This window comes from Camelus bactrianus, chromosome 5 (genome assembly GCF_048773025.1).
Source record: "Camelus bactrianus isolate YW-2024 breed Bactrian camel chromosome 5, ASM4877302v1, whole genome shotgun sequence".
Lineage (NCBI taxonomy): Eukaryota > Metazoa > Chordata > Mammalia > Artiodactyla > Camelidae > Camelus > Camelus bactrianus.
The window spans coordinates 52,489,701-52,507,790 of record NC_133543.1 but is presented as its reverse complement, the minus strand read 5'-3'; the positions used below and the strand labels follow the sequence as shown (position 1 = coordinate 52,507,790).

Here is an 18,090-nt window from a genome sequence, read left to right as displayed (position 1 = left end):
TTATGGCGGCATCATCACATAGGCATGATCAGTCATCGATCTGTTTTCAGCCCTTTTCTCAAGATAACGAGGGGAGGTGGGGCTAAAACTTCCAAGCTTCTAATCATGGCTTGGTCTTTCCAAACCAGCCCTCAGCCAGGAATCCTCCAGGAGCCCACCAGAGTTGCTTCACTGGAATAAAAGACATTCCTATCATCCAAGAAATTACAAGGGTTTCAGGAGTCCTGTGTCAGGAACCAGGGGGCAGAGACCAATATAAATATTTCTTACTAGACATTCCCCTATCACAGGGGCAGAGTCAGAATCTGAACCCAGAGCAGGGGCTTGTTGCTCTTTCTAAAGTCATATGGTAGTGATGAAGAGGGCCCAAGGACAGGAGGGCTGTGTGGCTTGTGCAGCCTGGTCGGTGGGCACAGCCATTCACTGACTCTCAGTACAGCTTGAAAATGACCCAGACCACAGCCTGCTGAACAGCTGAAAGAAAACCCTCAGAGCATGAAAACTGCTCCACCTGTCTACCTGACAAGCTGTGTTTTCCCATTTTGGCAGACGAAACCCTCTCCAGAGAAAAATGCTGCTTTATAAAGAACTCCTTTCTGAGGTGTCAATGACATCTTTCACAAGGAAGGCTCGAAGGTGATGACTAGATGGCAAAAATAATTAAGCAAGCCCCTCAGCCAGGAGGAGGCTAAAAGGACCAGCCTCCATTCAGTGCAGGTTGGACCCAATGAATAGATCGGCCAAGATCAATAAAAGAAAAAAGTAATTAGAGCTTCTTACTGATGTATGCTGCCCTTGCCATGAGGTTAGTTCTCAAGGTGACACTGAAAGGCCTCACTAAGTCAGCTTCAGGACCTGAGTGACACTTCGAATTGATTCCTGCATCTTTACATCTATATAGGGGGAAATTAGCCTACACGTGGTGGCACTGTTAGACAGTGCACCCTCCCTCCCCTCGTCCCTCCACCCAGCGTCCTCCTTCCTATTGCTCCCAGCCTCCTTTAGGCTTCCTTCACGGACTTGGGGCAAAATCCAATAAGATTTTAAATCATTTTCTTCTGGTCAGGCAAAGGGCCATCTTAACATTTTTGCGCTGGTTTAGAGGAATGTTTTCAGTTCAATAACAATAAAACCTTCAGTTACTGAGTTGATCTGGCAGCTATATATTTTTCCTAAACTGGTCTTTGGAATTTTTCCTTGAATTGATCTTTTCTCTTTGCTTTCCAGGAGACCTTGGGTTAGAGGACTCAAGGATGTCTGGGGAACTTCCCCAGATGGTGAACCCTACTTGCATCAGTTTGGATTAGGTGAGGCTGCACATACAGCATAATACCTGCCTTAAATTGAGAACAGTTTCTTATCAGTGGTTCTCCATCCTGGCTGTCCCTGAGTATCATCTGGGGGGGCTTAAAACTACTGATGCCTGAGCCTCAGCCACAGAGATTCTAATTTCATGGGCCCTCAGTGTTAGATTGAAAAAAACCACCCTCTGTTCAATGGCTTTTAACCCTGTTGGCACATTAGAATTACCTGGGGGTGCTTAAAAAAGCAATGCCCTGCTGGGCTCCACCCGGAGATGATGATTCAATTGCTCTGTCAAGGGGCCCAAGCAAGGGTAGTTTTAAAGCTATCTCAGGCAACTCTTATGTGCAGCCAGGGTTGCAATCTACTGACCTAGATACTCTAAATTAGCTTAAATGACCTGACCTGGAGGAGTTCCAGAGTATTGAAAACACTTGCAAATGAAATCGCTGAACCCCTTTGATCATCTTTAAAGAACTGTGAAGAATGTGTTGGAAGAATATTAGGGGTGGTTTTGCAAAGACTTGAGATGGACAAATATGATCCCAATTTTCAAAAAGTTAACCAAAAAAAGGTGCTCTAATCTGTAGTTCTGGCATTTTGGCATTAAGCCTGGGCAATATCTCTTTTTATTACAATTATGGTTTATCATCAGGGACCGATGGGAGCCTGCCTAGGTTCAACAAGAAAAACATGCACTAAATTAACTATGTTCCTAATTGCAACAGGGTTGCCTAACTTTTAGATGAAGAGCACAGTTTAAGTTTATTAAATTTCAGAAGGCATATGGCAAAAATGTATGTGTGTGTATTAAGGTAAGGATCCTTACATAAGGAAGGTAGGTAAGAAAGATCCCTGCTTCTCAAGCTTTATTGTACAGTGACTCCCCTGAGGATCCTGTTAAAATGCAGATTCTGAAGGGCTGGAGTGGGGCCTGAGAATCTGCACTGTAACAGGCTCCAAGGTGTTGTACAAGTCCAGACTCCACACTTTGAGTGGCAAGGGTACAGACTGCACAATAGTACAGTTCGTGGGTTAGTGAGCAATTCAACAGCTGTATCAAGAGAAGGGTCAATGGGTCAGTGTCATCATGGGGGGAGGGTTCTGTGGTTAGGATCTAGTGTTGTTTTCAGAATATTAATAGTGGTTTAGACATTTATGGGATGCTTATCAAATTTTCCAATGACATGGAATGGAAGAGAAAGCTAATGACAGAATCAGTATCCAAACAGCTTTCAGCAGGGTCTTCTCTGACCCAGCAAGGAGAGATGGCTCATGTCAGTCTTTTAGAACCTGCTTCCTGAATGGCCACATAACTAAGTAGATGAGTGGTCTTAGACAAATTAGTTACCCTCTTGGACTCCTAGGCTCATCTATAAAGCAGATGGGATTATTAGTTTGAATTCTGTTAGTTGCATGTGACAGAAAACTCAACTCAAACTATAGTCGTCTCCCCCTTATCTGCAGGGAATACATTCCAAGAACCCCAATGGATGCCTGAAACCACGGAGAGTACTGGATCCTATATATGCTGTGCTTTTTTCTATGTACGCATAACTATGACAAAGTTTTGTCTACAAATTAGGCACAGAGATGAACAATAATCAATAAAATAGAATGCATAACAATATACTAATGTATTAAAAGTTATGTGAATGTGGTCTCTCCCTCAAAATAATCTTGCATGAATTTAATGCCTTTTCCATCTTAAGTAAGCACATATTACCGTACACAGGGGCCATAACTTTTGCAATTTGAGGTTTGACAGCAAAACTCCATGAATTTCTTTTTCCTTCTTCACAATTTCTCAGAGAAAAGATTAGTTTTTACCTCAGGTTTTAGCAACCTCAGCATACAAGTTTTCTTTTTCCCTTGTGAAGTAGAGAAATTTCACCTTTTCCCTTTACGGCTGCTTTGGCAGATCTGAATTGCCAGCATCACTTCTTTTGCACTCAGGGCCACTGGTAAGTAAAATAAGGGTTACCTGAATACAAGCACATTGATACTGCAACCGTGGCTCTGATAACTGAGTGGACTATGTGACTAAGGGGCAGGATATGCTGGACAAAGGGATGATTCACATCCTAAGCAGGACAGGGCAGAACGTGCAAGATTTCATTACACTACTCAGAGAGGCCCGCGATTTAGAAGTTATGGATTGTTTACTTCTGGAATTTTCCATTTAATATTTTCAGACCAAATTTGGCCACGGGTAACTGAAACCATGAAAAGCAAAACTGCGATTAAGCAGGGGGAGGGGCTACTGTAGTTTAAGAAAAAAAGGAAGGAACTGGTTTCTTTGGAACTGTATTATTAAGGTTCTCCCTCCCTCTCTCCATCTCTATGTTCTGTGGGACGTCCTCTGTCTTCAGGCTGCCTGCAGGCTTTGTCATGTCATGGGAAAGAGGGCACCTGGCAGCCTCAGGGTGTGTTAGTTTGACAAGACATAGCTATCACAGAAAAGACTCGAAGTGGTCCTACAGGGGTCCCACCTCTGCACCAATCAGAGGCCAGGCTAGAACTGATTCAATCAGGATCATGTGCTCACCACTAAGGATGGAAGGGACAGGACACCATAAGGGACACTCCATTCCACCACATTGACTGGGAAAGGAGTGGTTTCCTCGAAGAAATGATGCTGAATGACTCAAGACATCCAGGCAAGTATCCAGCAAATCCTCACACCAAAACATCACAGAGTGATGAGGGCACAATTCTTTATAATACAATGGCTGCAGAGTTGGCCTGAGATGAGTTAGGTTGGCCATTCCTGGAGCAGATGGTCTCTGAAGTCCCATTTTGTAAGACTCTAAGCTGTGCTTGTATAACACTATCCAGTATCAGGATTTTTTTTTCCCCTGGAGAAAATTCCTTGAATTCCAAAGGTTGATGGAGTATATTTTTAGGCTGTGGGGTAACCCTCAAATACCCTCCTAAGAGGCAGGTCTTGGTGGAGGAGTGGCACTTGAGGAAGCCTGCCCATTCTGCACCCTTCTGGAAGACTGCCTGCCCACAGTAGGCTATGGACCCTGCTCCCAGCCCCTGGTGGCCCCAGATGCCTCCATGCAGAGGTGAGCCACTGCCCTGATTGCCATAGCTTGGCCTGAAAAGATGATCTGAATTCTCACAAGCTGTCTCAAAAAGTCAAGCTAACAGACACCGAGGGAAATCCCAGTGACCTATGGGTGCTGGGCTACTGGGTCCTGTAGAAATGAAGGGATGGGCCTTGTATAAGGTAAGTAAACAGAGGAATTTGGTTGAGACTGAAAAAAAGGAATGGAGTAGATGCAGGGAGAGAAACGTAAATGTAGAGAGGATGAGACCAGAGATCATGGGAAAGGGGAGGGGATGGAAGGAGGGGTAGGGAGACGGAGAGAGAGGGAAGGAGTGAGGGAGGTTGGAGGGGAGGATGACGGGTAGCCGTGGCTGTCTATTCATTCCCCTAAGCCATGGGCTCTGCCCATGAAATGGCTACTCTTCTGGAGGTCATCCATGTACTCCTCAGGCTTAGGCCCTGCTTGGTATCCTGGCTAGCTGTGAGCAAGTCACCTTACCTGTGGGTGACCCTAGGAATAGGGGTCACAGAAGCTTCAAATATCTTAAAAGGTAAACTAGAGACTTAAGATGGGAGTTAGTGGGGCAGTGCTGTTGGCACCACTGAGTCTGAGAACACAGTGGAGAACATGGCCCTCGGGGAGGAGCTGTGTGAGTCAGGCAGGGTGGGGTTGGAATGAGAGGGATGAGGGAAGGACGCCCCCCTGTGGTCCCAGGGAGGAGAGCAGGAGAGCAGAGAGTTTCTAGTATAGGGAGAAAGGACATTGAGAAGTTCACACCGGCTGCCCTGATAATGAGATCTTTCTAACACTCTGGGATTCAGGTCAGTCCTGCTGTTCCGAAAATGGCTGGAAAGCAAGGTATGCTGAATCCACGGGAGTACAGAGAAAGCTGGCAGAGCGTCCTGTTGAAGCTGGTGCTTGTGGTCCTCATTCACTGGCCAGCCAGCTCATCCAAGGGCTTTTACCTCGTTGGCCTCTGACAGTAACCACCTGGGCTTGGGGGCCCTCCTCATTAGGTATCCACCTGTCCTAAACATATCTTGGAAGAGCTAAAAACCCCCTGAAAGGGGTTTTGGCTTATTGAAAACAAGGAAATGGAATTTGGGACCCCTGGCCCAGTATTTACTTGTTGAACCATTAGTTAGAACTCCTTATTCATAGCTAATGGAACCCCCTTCACTTATTTATTGCACAAATACCATTGAGAGTCTACTGGGTGCTTAGCCTTGGACTTACTGTGGAAAGGCAAATATCAACAAGAAAACCCCAAATCAAATAATTATACAGGTTGTAGTAAAATCTACAAAGACAAAGAACAGAATACTGTGAGAGAATAGGGTGGAAGGATAGTTTGGGCAAGGTCTTGATAAGGTCTCTTGGAAGCACTGTCATTTAAGCTAAGACCTAAAAGATAAGAAAACGCTATTTGTGGGAAGAGGACTTCAGGTAACGGAAATACTGTGGGTGAAGGCTGTAAGGAGGAAAATACGTAGTTAGAGCATAAAGAGCAAAGAGGGGCCAGAAATGAGGTTTGAAAGGGAGCCCAGATAGGGTAGAGCCTTGAAGGCTGTTGCATACATGTTACCCCAAACTTAGTGGCTTAAAACAATCAACACTTATTACCCTCACAGTTTCCATGGGTCAAGGATTTGGGAGAAGCTTAGCTGGATGGTTCTGGCTAAGAATCTTATGAGATTTTAGTTGAAAACTGGCTTGAAGATCGATCTGCTTCTAAAGTGGCTCCCTTACATGGTGGGCAAGAAGAGTTGGTGGACTGTGGGAGGCCTCAGTGCCTCTCAATGAGCATCTCTGGAGGCTGCTGGAGTCCTCCAGAGTGGGCGAGACGCCAGAGAGCAAGGTGGGTGTCAATGCCTTTTATGACTTGGTTTTGGAAGTCCCACACTGTCTAATCCACCCCATTCTCTTTCTTAAAAGTGAGTCACTAGGTCCAGCCCACATTTCTGGGGAGGGAATTTAGCCTTCACCTTGTGAAGGGAGGAATGTCAAAGAATCTGTGGATGTATCTTAAAACCACCACCTAGGCCACGAGAAAGAGGCCAGCTGAAGCAGAACTTGGGGCTTTGTTAAAAGGCTGTGGGGCTCATGAAGCCCTAGGGAAGGCGGAAATGAAGCTGAGCACCAGCCAGCACTGGAATGCTGTCAGAACACTGCGCCTCCATCCTAGTCCTCTCCTCCCCTCACCTCACTCTCCTTTCTCTTTCTTGCTTCCCCTGTCTACATGGTGGGCTGTCACAAGCCCCTCCCACCTCCAACCCCTGCGTCTGAGAATGCAAAACATACACAGACCAACTAAGTTCTCAGTCTGACTTCCAAATCCTGGGGCCGGAGACCTGGATGGCCTGACTGTTAGATGTTCCCCTCAGGTCCAATCAGCTGTGACCAGACAGCGGGCACTTGTAGTGTAAACATGGCTGCCAGTGCCCAACTCTGGGAGGAGGGGACGAGGTTTCCTGAGAGCGGGATTGCTGGGCAGCGCCCCAGCAGTGTCTCACTCCAGCCTTCCTATCTGTCTGGACAGGCTGTGTTTATATTCCACACAGCCAGTAGATCTTCTGCAGGTGGTATTTCCATCAATTGGAGTCTTTCAGAAGTGATTGAGACTTGATCACAAGAATTGTGAAAGTGTAGTAGGTCTTCCTCGATACAATGGCCCCAAGAAAGGACTCACAAAGCATTTTATGGGGTGCTTTTGGAGACCGTTAAATAAAATGGTTTAGTCATAAAACAGTTGGAATTAGTCAGTTGAATAAAAATATAAGAGGGCTATTTCAGGGAGCTAGCCAGTGTAAGTCTTATTAAAATTAGAACTGGAAGCCAATAGTAGTAGCGAGATGGTGCATGAACAAACATCTTAATAGACTTCTAAAAGTGGTTCCCAGGGCAGGAGTACTAGTGAGTACTAGTACTAGTGAAAGGCAGGAGCTTTTATTTTGGAATAGCTGCTGCAGGAAATGAGGACACCAAAGACTCAGTCTCTATGCGGTCCTTGTGGCTGTTTTCAGGCAGGGACTTCCATTCTTCCAGCAGGGAAGTTAGGACGGCAGGCAGTTTCACTGGTTGTACACAGTTTGCAGGAAGGGAACTTAACATCAGATTTCAGAAGCCACTTGACCTCCCCCTGGTTGAGGTACTTTAGGATGGGGAGAAAATCTTTTATTCACTCCCTGGAGGTAAATTTTACAGAGTAATCATCACCAGTAAAGATAGCTCAGGGGATGGCAGGAGTTACCATTACAAAAGCAAGTTTGCTCAGATGTGCCCTGAACGTATAAAGGTGAGAAGAGGAGGAAGGCAGAAAAGGAGGTTAATGGGACTGAAAGCAAACTTGAATTTCTAACATTTTAACCTAGGGTCAGTTCTAAATGAGAAGCATGTTTCCCTACATTAAAAAAAAAAATGTCTGGAGAAAGTCTACCATGATCTAGTTTAAAAGGGAAAGAAGCTAGGGCCAGATGGCTGAAAGGAGATGGCGGTAGTGGGTCTAGACGCCACATTCTAGGAGCCCTGAAGGGAGGATAGAGCAAGGTTTGTTTTGGGTGAGGTGAGGGGAGCTGACTGAGCCTGAGTCATCTCTGTGGCCGATTATGCTTTCACACAATAAACAAAATCTCAGAAATGTTCCCTTCCCTTTAATTTCACTTATTGTTCATCTAATGCCACTCACGAGTCAGGGCAATCCATCTAATTAAGCATACTTGTATAGGCAGGTGTTCTCATTAGAGAAATCAGGAACAATGGGAGACTGTTAATTTTCACAGCCAACAATATTGGCCCAGGTTATTGGACTGTTATAGTTAGTTTGCTGTCTGTCTGTCTGTTGGTTCCTTTTTTTTTTTAATGATAGCATCAAGTATAATATCAAGTAATCTTCAGAGCATAAAAAGGAGCTTCACTTAACTCCTCAGTAATAACAGTCATTACTGTACTCTCTAAAAACAGTTGGCTAGTTACTTGCAGCTTCCAGAGAGCTCCCAAATCTGGAAAACTGCAAATTATATACTAATGATTATTGAGGTTCTGTGGTAACGTCAGTCATAACTTTAATATAATTGGTAGAGCACAAATAACTAAGAATTATGTCATATATACAACCTATTTACTGGGAACTCACATCACTATTTGTAGTATGAATAAAACAAAACTTAAATTGTATGTTAATTTTAATAAAAATCACTTTTATACCTCATTTTCATTTGAATGGATACCATCTGTTTCAAGGTGCGAGCAGGGAGCAAAGTCAAAATAAACTTTGAAAATACAATTATTTGTGTTTCCAGCCTTTTCAAATCTAATGCTGAAATCTCATGGATGAAACAAGGGATATTGATCCAGTGTTGTTTTCCATGGCAGGGGATTAGCAAAGACATCAGTAGACATTTATTAAGAATAGTAGGACTTTTTCCTAAGCTTACTAAGATAAAAAAGTTCTTGAATTCCAGTTTAAGTTTTCAGATTTTTGGTCATTGTTTAAGTTTAGGATCATCTGGTAGCAAGGCCGGGATTGGGGTTAGTTTATTTGTGAGGTGATCCCAGGAAATGCCAGTAAGGGAGTAGGGTGTGTGGTCAGGAGCAGAAGGAAGTGAATAAAGTGTGCACTACCCCTGTGGGCAGTTGGGTGTCAGTGCCCCTGGGGCATCTGGAGATGATGAGGAAGGAACCTCAGAGTTGTCCCCAACAGGGGTGAGGAAGTTGGGGTATTTACTCACTAACTCCTCATCTGGAAGCGGCTGGGGGATGCTTCCCGGGCACTAACCTTCCAGGCTTGCTTTGAGGCAGGGCAGAGCAGGACAAGCAGGAGAGACTGCTTCCTCAGACAGAGAATCCCATTCTCCACAGCACCCCTAAGCTGAATGTCATTCATATGCAGCAGACTTTGTACTGACGTTTTGGGGTAACAGAGAGGATTTACATCTAAATTTGAATATACTTATTCTGAATAAGCAGAACATTTAAACTGAATACTAAACATTGCTATTCTTAAAGGCCCTTGCCTCTCCTTCCCAGAGAATTCTCACCAACCATCCTTTTCTTTACAGTTTGTTGTAGGTTGAATTGTGTCCCCTCAAAAGATATGTCAGAGTTCTAATCCCCAGTACCTCAGAATGTAACTTTATTTGGAGATAATGATTTTACAGAAGAATTCAAGTTAAAATGAGGTCACCAGGGTGGGTCCTAATCCAAAATGACCAGGTCATTATAAGAAGAGGACATTTGGCCACAGAGACAGAAGCACATAGAGAGAAGATAAGAAGAGATACAGGCAGAAGGTGACCATCTACAAGTTAAGGAGATAAGCTTGGAACAGATCCTTCCCTGAATCTGGCAGGAACCAACTCTACCAATGCCTTGATCTTGGACTTCTAGCTTCTGGAACTGTTAGACAATCAATTTCTGTTGTTTAAACTACTCAGTTTGTAGTACTTTGTGAAGGCAGCCCTAGGAAACCAATACACCATTGTACCGAGATCCCCCCTCCACCAACACCGTTCTCTTTCTCTCCTATATTCCTGCAATCTTGCTCTTTTGCACAACTGAGAAAGAATCTAATTTTCTGTGATTTTTATTGTGAAAAGCAATTGAATTCTCTTTAACTAAAGCTTTCCCGTCTAGGTTAATCTGCAAGGATCCTAGTTATTCAAAACCAACTCCAATCATCAGGCTGTTTTTCTAAAACAAAAGAGCAGTTTTCTTCCTACAAGAATAAAGACCTCTCTTGTACCTAGATTTGGCCATATGTCCTGGGCAGTGGAATATAAACAGAAGTGTCCTGTGATAGCTTCCAGGAACTTTTCATGGAAAATAACAGGAAGTATGAGCCCTCTACCCTTCTTTGTCCTGTCTTCCTTCTTATTGGTTAGACTATAGACAGATGGATGGACATGGAATCATCACTGGGGACCAGGAGGAAACTGTTCCTTGGGAATGGAGACCGTGCCTTTTAAAACAAAATAGAAGGAACCTGGATCCCTGAAGACTTGAAGGAGCAGAACCAAATACTATCCCTGGGCTGCTCATTTTGGGACTTCTACATATAAGAAATGAAAAAATTTTTTAAGCTGCTATTACCCCAATGTTCATAGTAGCACTATTTACAGTAGCTAAGACATGGAAGCAACCTAAATGTCCATTGGCAGATGACTGGATAAAGAAGTTGTGGCATGTATATACAATGGAATACTACTCAGCTATAAAAAAGAATAAAATAATGCCATTTGCAGCAACATGGATGGACCTGGAGATTATCATACTAAGTGAAGTAAGTCAGAGAAAGACAAACATCATATGATATCACTTATATGTAGAATCTAAAAAAAATTACACAAATGAACTTATTTATCACAGACATAGAAAACAAACTTACAGTTATCAAAGGGGAAAGAGGATGGGGAGGAATAAATTGGGAGTTTGGGATTAGCAGATAGAAACTACTATATATTAAATAAACAATAAGGCCCTACTGTATAGCACAGGGAACATCACAGATATATGTGTCACTAAATCACTATGCTATACACCAGAAACCAACACAATATTGAAAATCAACTATACTTCAATAAAAAATAAACAAAACCAAAAATAAATATTACATTGAATTGTAATATGAAAGAAAACTAAGCATTCTTTGCATTAAGCAACATAAATTGAGAGGCTTATCTGTTATAGCAGTTAGCATTACCCTAGCACTATGCAAATCTGTATATCAGGGTCCCCCTTCCTGACTATGAATTGGCTGCCTGTGATAAATTGTATAACAGCCCAACAATATCTGGTTTCCTTCCCCAAGGAAGGATTCTACTTCCCACCTTCTTGATTCCAGGCTTGGCCATGTGACCTGCTTTGGCCAGTGAAACGTGAATAGAAGTGATATGCTTAATTTCCAGAAGGAAACCTTTAAGAGCCAAAGCATGATTCATCATCAGAAAGGAAGAGGTTAGCAGCTGGCCTGCAACTCATTCTCCTTCTGCTCCTGGGAATATAGACAGGTAGTAGGGGGGATTCAAAGAAAAATTATTCCTGTAAATGTGCTAAGCACATCTCCTGATGGCAGATAATGGAGAGTCTTTGCCTATGGAATGTTATTAGCAGGAGGTGCTTGGTCTGTCTAGGTTGCTATGGTCAACAAATCTGCAATTTTTGCATTCATGGGGCATGACCCGCTGGGAAACTGTCAATCAGCTACGTCATGACTAGAGCATAAACTGGAGATGTTTGGTAACTGAAAGGCCCCCTTTTTCCAAGTGAAACCCTCCTCAGAACCTAGATTTAGATTTTAAATCTAAACAAGAATATCTGAAAGAAAGGACGAAAGAAAGATAGAAAAAAAGAAAGAAAACAAACAAACAGCACTGACAGTCCCAAATTTCTCCCCGTTCACTGGTATCTTGGAGTTGCCTATATCCTTTGAATTATTAATACATTTTAGTGTCAGGTAGGCTCTATGATCCCTGTGAGTTTGACAATTCAACCTTTTGTATTATCTCAGCCATTTTCTTGTTTTGTTTTGTTTTGTAGTGACAGCAATGCTCCAGAAGGTGGTTGCCCCTTCAACATCTCCTGGATTGAGGACAATTAGGAGAGGGACCGCTACCTGACATGTTACGGACAGAGAGTGAGATCAGGAAATAAACCCATGTTCTTCCCTCCTCCAATGTTCTTTTTTTTAAAAATTGAACTATTGTTGATTAATAACGTTATTTGCCCATGATCTTTTAAGCCACTAATAACATGGGTGCTATTTCTTAAGATAGCATAACCTTAAGGTTTATCCTGACTGTCCCAGGGTTGAGTACCTGCTCCTGAGCAAGTGCTGGGTTGGAATAACATGCTTAGACCCGCACCTTCATAAAGATATTCTAGGCAGGACAGTCTCTTAGAAGAGGATATTGGCAGGTAGGTACTGTGATCATATTTGTTGCCTTACTGCCACTTTATATCTGACCACAGGCACTCTCCAAAGTGCTTTGCAGTAGGACTGAGCAGCTGTATTATTTAGGATTCTTTTGATTGTGAGTATCGTAAAATCAATTCAAATGAAACTAGACCTCTATCTTATATCATACACAAAAGTTAACTCAAAATGGATTAAATACTTGAATATAAGCCCCCAAACCATAAAACTCCTAAATGAAAATATAGGTAGTAAGCTCCTTGACATTGGTCTCAATGAGAATTCTTTTGGATCTGACACCAAAAACAAAGGCAACAAAAGCAAAAATAAACAAGAGGGACTATATCAAACTAGAAAGCTTCTGCACTGCAAAGGAAACCATCAACAAAGTGAAAAAGCAACCTACTGAATGGGAGAAAATATTTGCAAATCATATATCTGATAAGGAATTAATATCCAAAAATACATAAATAAGTTATAACTCAACAGCAAAAAACCCAAGCAATTCAATTAAAAAATGGGCAAATCTGAATGACATTTTTCCAAAAAAGATATACAGATGACCAAAAGACATATGAAAAGATGTTTAACACCATGCATCATCAGGAAAATGCAAATCAAAACCACAATGAGATATCACTTCATACCCGTTAGAATGGCTTTCATCAAAAAGACGAGAAGTAACAAGTGTTGGTGAGGATATGTCAAAAAGAGAACTTTGTGCGCTGTTGGTGGGAGTATAAATTGGTGCAGCCACTATGGAACACAGTATGGAGGTTCCTTAAAAATTTAAAAATACAACTATCATATGATCCAGCAATTCCATTACTGGGTATTTAATCTGAAGAAAAGAAAAAACTAATTCAAAAAGATAAATGCACCCCCCCCCGCATGTTCACTGCAGCATTACAATAGCCAAGACATGGAAGCAACTTACATGTCCACTGATGGATGAATGGATAAAGAAAATGTGATATATTATATATAATGGACTACTATTCAGCAATTTCAAAAAAGAAAGAAATCTTGCCATTTGCCACAGCATGGATGGATCTTGAGGGCATTATGCTAAGTGAAATAAGTCAGAGAAAGACAAATACCATATTATCTGACTTGTATGTGGAATCTAAACGACATTAAAGAAATCTCTAAGCTTAGAGATGCAGAGAACAGATTGGTGGTTGCCAGAGTTAGGGTGTGGGAAGTGGGAATCAGAGTTGGGGGTTGGGAAGTGGGAAAAATGGGTAAAGAGGGTCAAATGTACAAACTTGCAGTTCTAAAATAAGTAAGCCATGGGAATGTAATGTACAGCACTGTAGTTAATAATACTGTATTGTATATTGGAAAGTTGCTAAGTGAGTAGATCCTAAAAGTCCTCATCACAAGAAAAAACATTTTTTGTAACTATGTATGGTGATGCATGTTAACTAGACTTACTGTGGTGATCGTTTCAGAATATACCCAAATACGGAATCATTATGTTGTACACTTGAAATCAATGTAATATTTCATGTCAACTATATCTCAGGAGAAAAAAAACCACCTCATTTTACATTGGTTGAAATATTCCTTACGTTCTGGCTCCCACCAGCCCCAGGAGTCTTCTCCAGGCCCAGAATGCACACGAAATGGTATAAAATACGATTGGGTCAGAGGACAGATGGTCCCTGCCTCGAGTGAATCTCTCTGCTGTATTTCTGCTGGTGGTGCCACTGTCTTGAATAAAAATGACCTTCTAAATGTCAGATTTCTGTCTTGAGGACCAGTGAGTTCCAGCCGGCCTCATCAGGTGCCCAGGTTCCAGAGCCTTGGCTTGCTGCTGAGCACAGCCAGCTGTGAGCCCCAGCCAGCCTTCAGCCTCTCTGGTTCTCAACTCTCACCTGGAGTCTGGCAGCTGCTGAGTCCCCTTTGTTTACCCCAGCTCTTGGGGTTCCCTGGCGCTCCTGGGCCCCTTTCCACCAGCTTGAATCAGCTGCTGCCTCTACCCCAATGTGACGGGCAGCCTTCGAGGAGCTAAAACACCATTTACACCCTTGCCTTTGGCAGGCAAAGCAAGTAAGTATGAAATGTCAAACCTGGGCCGGCCACAGCTGCTGGCTGAGTGTGAGTCCGCTGTTGGCCCACTAGGTGGCGTCTATTGAGCCTAAGGAGAGAATGAAAACTTTCTTGTTAAAACAGCACAAAGGAAGTGTTCTTTTGCTTTGCTTTTCTTTTTCCTTTCTACTTATTCCACCCACCACCATCATCACCCCCACCACCTCCAACCCTAAAAATAACATTAAAACAAGGCACCTTTCTACTTCTCCCTCCGGGGAGGATTCCAGCAACTCCGACTCCCCTGACTAGAGTAAGGCAAGAAGGCTGTACTTTTATCTTAAGTCTGAAACCACTGCCCAACCAGTTTCATTTGCTGTTAGGCTGTAATTGGAGCCCACTGAGCAACCTCATTTCATTCCATTCCTTCCTTTCAGCTGATTTTCTCCAAGGCCTACAATTGAGTTCAGCCACAGGTGTTAGTCTTCTCCCCTCCTCTTTCTTTTCCCTTCTCTCCAGGCATTTTTTCCCTTCTAGGAAAGGATAGGACAGCTTGCCCATTGTCAGAAGAAAATGAGATTCTTGGTGCTTTTTCTACCATTACTGTAAATTTGTTGTAAACATTTATGAACAATCCTAACTCAGTGGGGTAAAACATGAACCTGTTTTATGTGTCTTCAATCTCTGGCCCCAACTGGTAAACCTTTCTTTCTCACTCTATAGGGAGATTCATTGTCAATAGCTTAGATTCTGTAACTTCTACTTCATTCTAGATTATTAAAAGACGCTCCAGCTTTTCAAAGCTGTCCACTCCCCCATCTTGACGAGCTTACAGCTCACGGATCTGAGCGGGAGAGGCAGGGCCAGGGACCGCTGGTTCCTCTTCCTTCAGCACTCACCTGAGGGTAGGGAGAGGTTTGCATCCCCTCTGGGAGGACTCCTCCCCTTTAATCTCCAGGCTCCAACTGCTCTGGGGTGTTGGGTCCCCACTGGCAACCCCGAAAGATCCCCTCTCTCCTCTCTGGGAAGGTGGTGGGGTTGAAGGGCTGGTCTGAGGCTACGGCTGCTGTTTAGAATGTGAAGTACTTCACGCTTTTTGTCTGTACATTGGGATCCTAAGTACCAGTTTGGGGGCAAACCCCACCCAGTAACCTGCTACAGAGTACAAAACCCTCCCGCACACCTTCTTCCCTTCCTCCTCCACATGCTTTGAGGACCAGGAGCACAGGCAGACTCTGAAACAGCACACCTCCTCTTGCCACTTGGTCTGCCTGTTGTTTCTCTGCTCATACCTGCTGGAGTGAGCTGAAGGGCGCTATAATGGCCAAGTGGTCCTGGCGTTTAAGCAGAAACACCTGCAGCCCTGGCAACAGGATACCTGTTTCCTTTTCACCTTTTTCTCTTCCCTTGAGGACTTGAAATATTTTTATGAGTGGGGAAAAATACTCCCAAAAGTTAGCTACTCTGAAGCCATGTCATTGGACTCTTCGTTCTAGCCAAACTTAATCCAATAGCTTGAGGTCCAGGCAGAAGGCATGACCCTTTCCACAGAGCCACTGGACTCTAGTCCCTAAGCTCCCCCATGTGGATTCCACTCTGTTATGTGGCTACAAAGCCATGTCAGCTTGTGCACTAAATTTCTCACAGTTTGTGGTGAAATGACTTCTTTTCTTATCACCTCTTCTTCACAGATTTCTGGTGTTAGTTCTTAGGAATAACCCAAGGTCTCCCTCTTCAAAAACCTAATCTCAATAAGTCATCCCCTGATGAACATAACAGATTCCTCTTTATACCAATTCATTGTCTTTGGACCATCAACTGTCTCTTTTCCTCAGATAAGGTTTTTGTCAGGAAGTACCTTGGCCCCACTTCACATTTAATTTAGTGGATCCTACCCATAGGCACCCCTTCTTGAGTCAGATGACCATCTCTGGAATCTGAGCGTAGGCTCTGATCCCTTCCATTACACGGGGCAAGAATGAAGAAAGGATATTCTCTCAAAGGCAAAGTAGAGTGGTATGATCAGAAGAAGAGAGTATAGATGCCAGACAGGGGGAAAAAACCCCCACAGTTGTCCATTATGGAGGCTGAGGGAATCAGGAGTTCTGAAGTAGTTTTACTGGAATATTAAAGCAACCTTGTATCATTAAAAAATTCCACTCTTCAACCTTAAATAAAGCGAGATTCCCTTTATTAAATTGCTTTACATCATTTGGTCAGATTAAAGGATTTTAAGATTCTTGCAAGTAAATTTGATGCATGTATCTGGTTTCTTTTATATGTAAGAGATAACAGAATCCCCATAATGCTCAGAAGCAAGGCCCTGGATATGGCTGGAACATTTCCTTCTTTAAAAAGTCTGACTTATCTAATAGTTACCTTTTCCAGCTTCAAGGCAGCAAATCGCCTGAATCACTGTGCTTTCAATCCAGCCTCACAAATTATGCCTGAGAAGCAAAGTTAAAGAGTCCTTCTCAGAGAGGGACTATTAATAGGCTTTCATAAAGAAAAGTTCAAACACACGCAGATCAAGGAAAAAGAAAATGGCCCAAATGGAAGGTCTGAGATGTAAGAAGGACTCATGCACAAAGGAGTTGTAACTATGTGGGTATAGCTAAGCAAAAATCAATTGAATAAAACTATTAATAATGTACACATTGTAGGGTTAAAAAAGACAGACCTAAAATGCTGGATAACAATGGCATACACAATGGGAGGAAGATGACCAGAATAAGAGTATCCTAGGGTTCTTTTGTGGTTCAGGAGGAGGGTAAAATTATTAACGTTTGAAATGGAAAAATATCTTTAGGGTAGACATAGAAAGTATAATTTATGAGCAGTTATACTTTCCTAAGTTGAAACTGAAAAACAACAGAAACAAAAAACAAACCTCAGGGAGGGCACTTCCATCCTGGGAGCTTGCAGCCTGGGGGTCTCCTCTGGCCCGGCCAAGCTGCTCCTGTCCCTGAACCCTCAGGAGGACGACAAATTCCAGAAGAAGCTGGCGCAGGTTTGCCAGCATGCAACCAAGCAACAGGAGAAAGAAAAACCTACTCCTGGAGTAATGTATGTGGGCCACTTACCTCCATGGCTTTAGGAATCCCAGATCCGAGCGTATTTCTCTCAGTTTGGCACTGTTACGGGACTCAGGCTATCTAGGAGTAAAAAGACGAAACAGCAAAGGCTATGGCTTCTTGGAGTTTGAGTCTGAAGATGTTGCCAAAATAGTTGCTGAAACAATGAACAACTAACTTTTTGGTGAAAGACTCTTGAAGTGTCATGTTATACCACCTGAAAAAGTACACGAAGAACTTTTTAGAGAGTGGCATATGCCATTTAAAAGGCCGACGTATCCAGCGGTGAAATGGATAGATACGGACACTTCTTTAAAAGCTGTGGATGGAGGAGTGATTTAAAAGGAAGGAAAAATTACTCAGGAGGAAATCAGCTAAAAAGGGAATTAATTATGATTTCCCTTCATTAATTTTACATAAAAATGAGGAAAGTGCTTCAAACACGAGTCTTTGAAATTCCAGAAAGTGCCAGGCTTTACGTGGGAAGAAGAAGAAAGAGGCTTCAGTCACTCCTAACCCTCTTGGGAAGTCTCTGGATAGCCAGGGCCCCACACCAGTTTGTACACTAACATTTTTGGAGAAATGAAAATCCGAAGTGGCTGCAATGAATGATGATGATAAGGATAACGAAATTGTTTTCAAACAACCCATATCTAGTGTAAAAGAAGAAACCCAGGCAACTCAAACATCTACAAGTTCAAGGAAAAAAAGATGA

General features: G+C 42.9%; 1 pseudogene; it reads left to right on the top strand.

Moving 5' to 3' along the window:
* The first annotated feature begins 5,200 nt into the window (after window positions 1–5,200).
* Window positions 5,201–18,090, top strand: LOC105065123 (MKI67 FHA domain-interacting nucleolar phosphoprotein pseudogene; annotated as a pseudogene).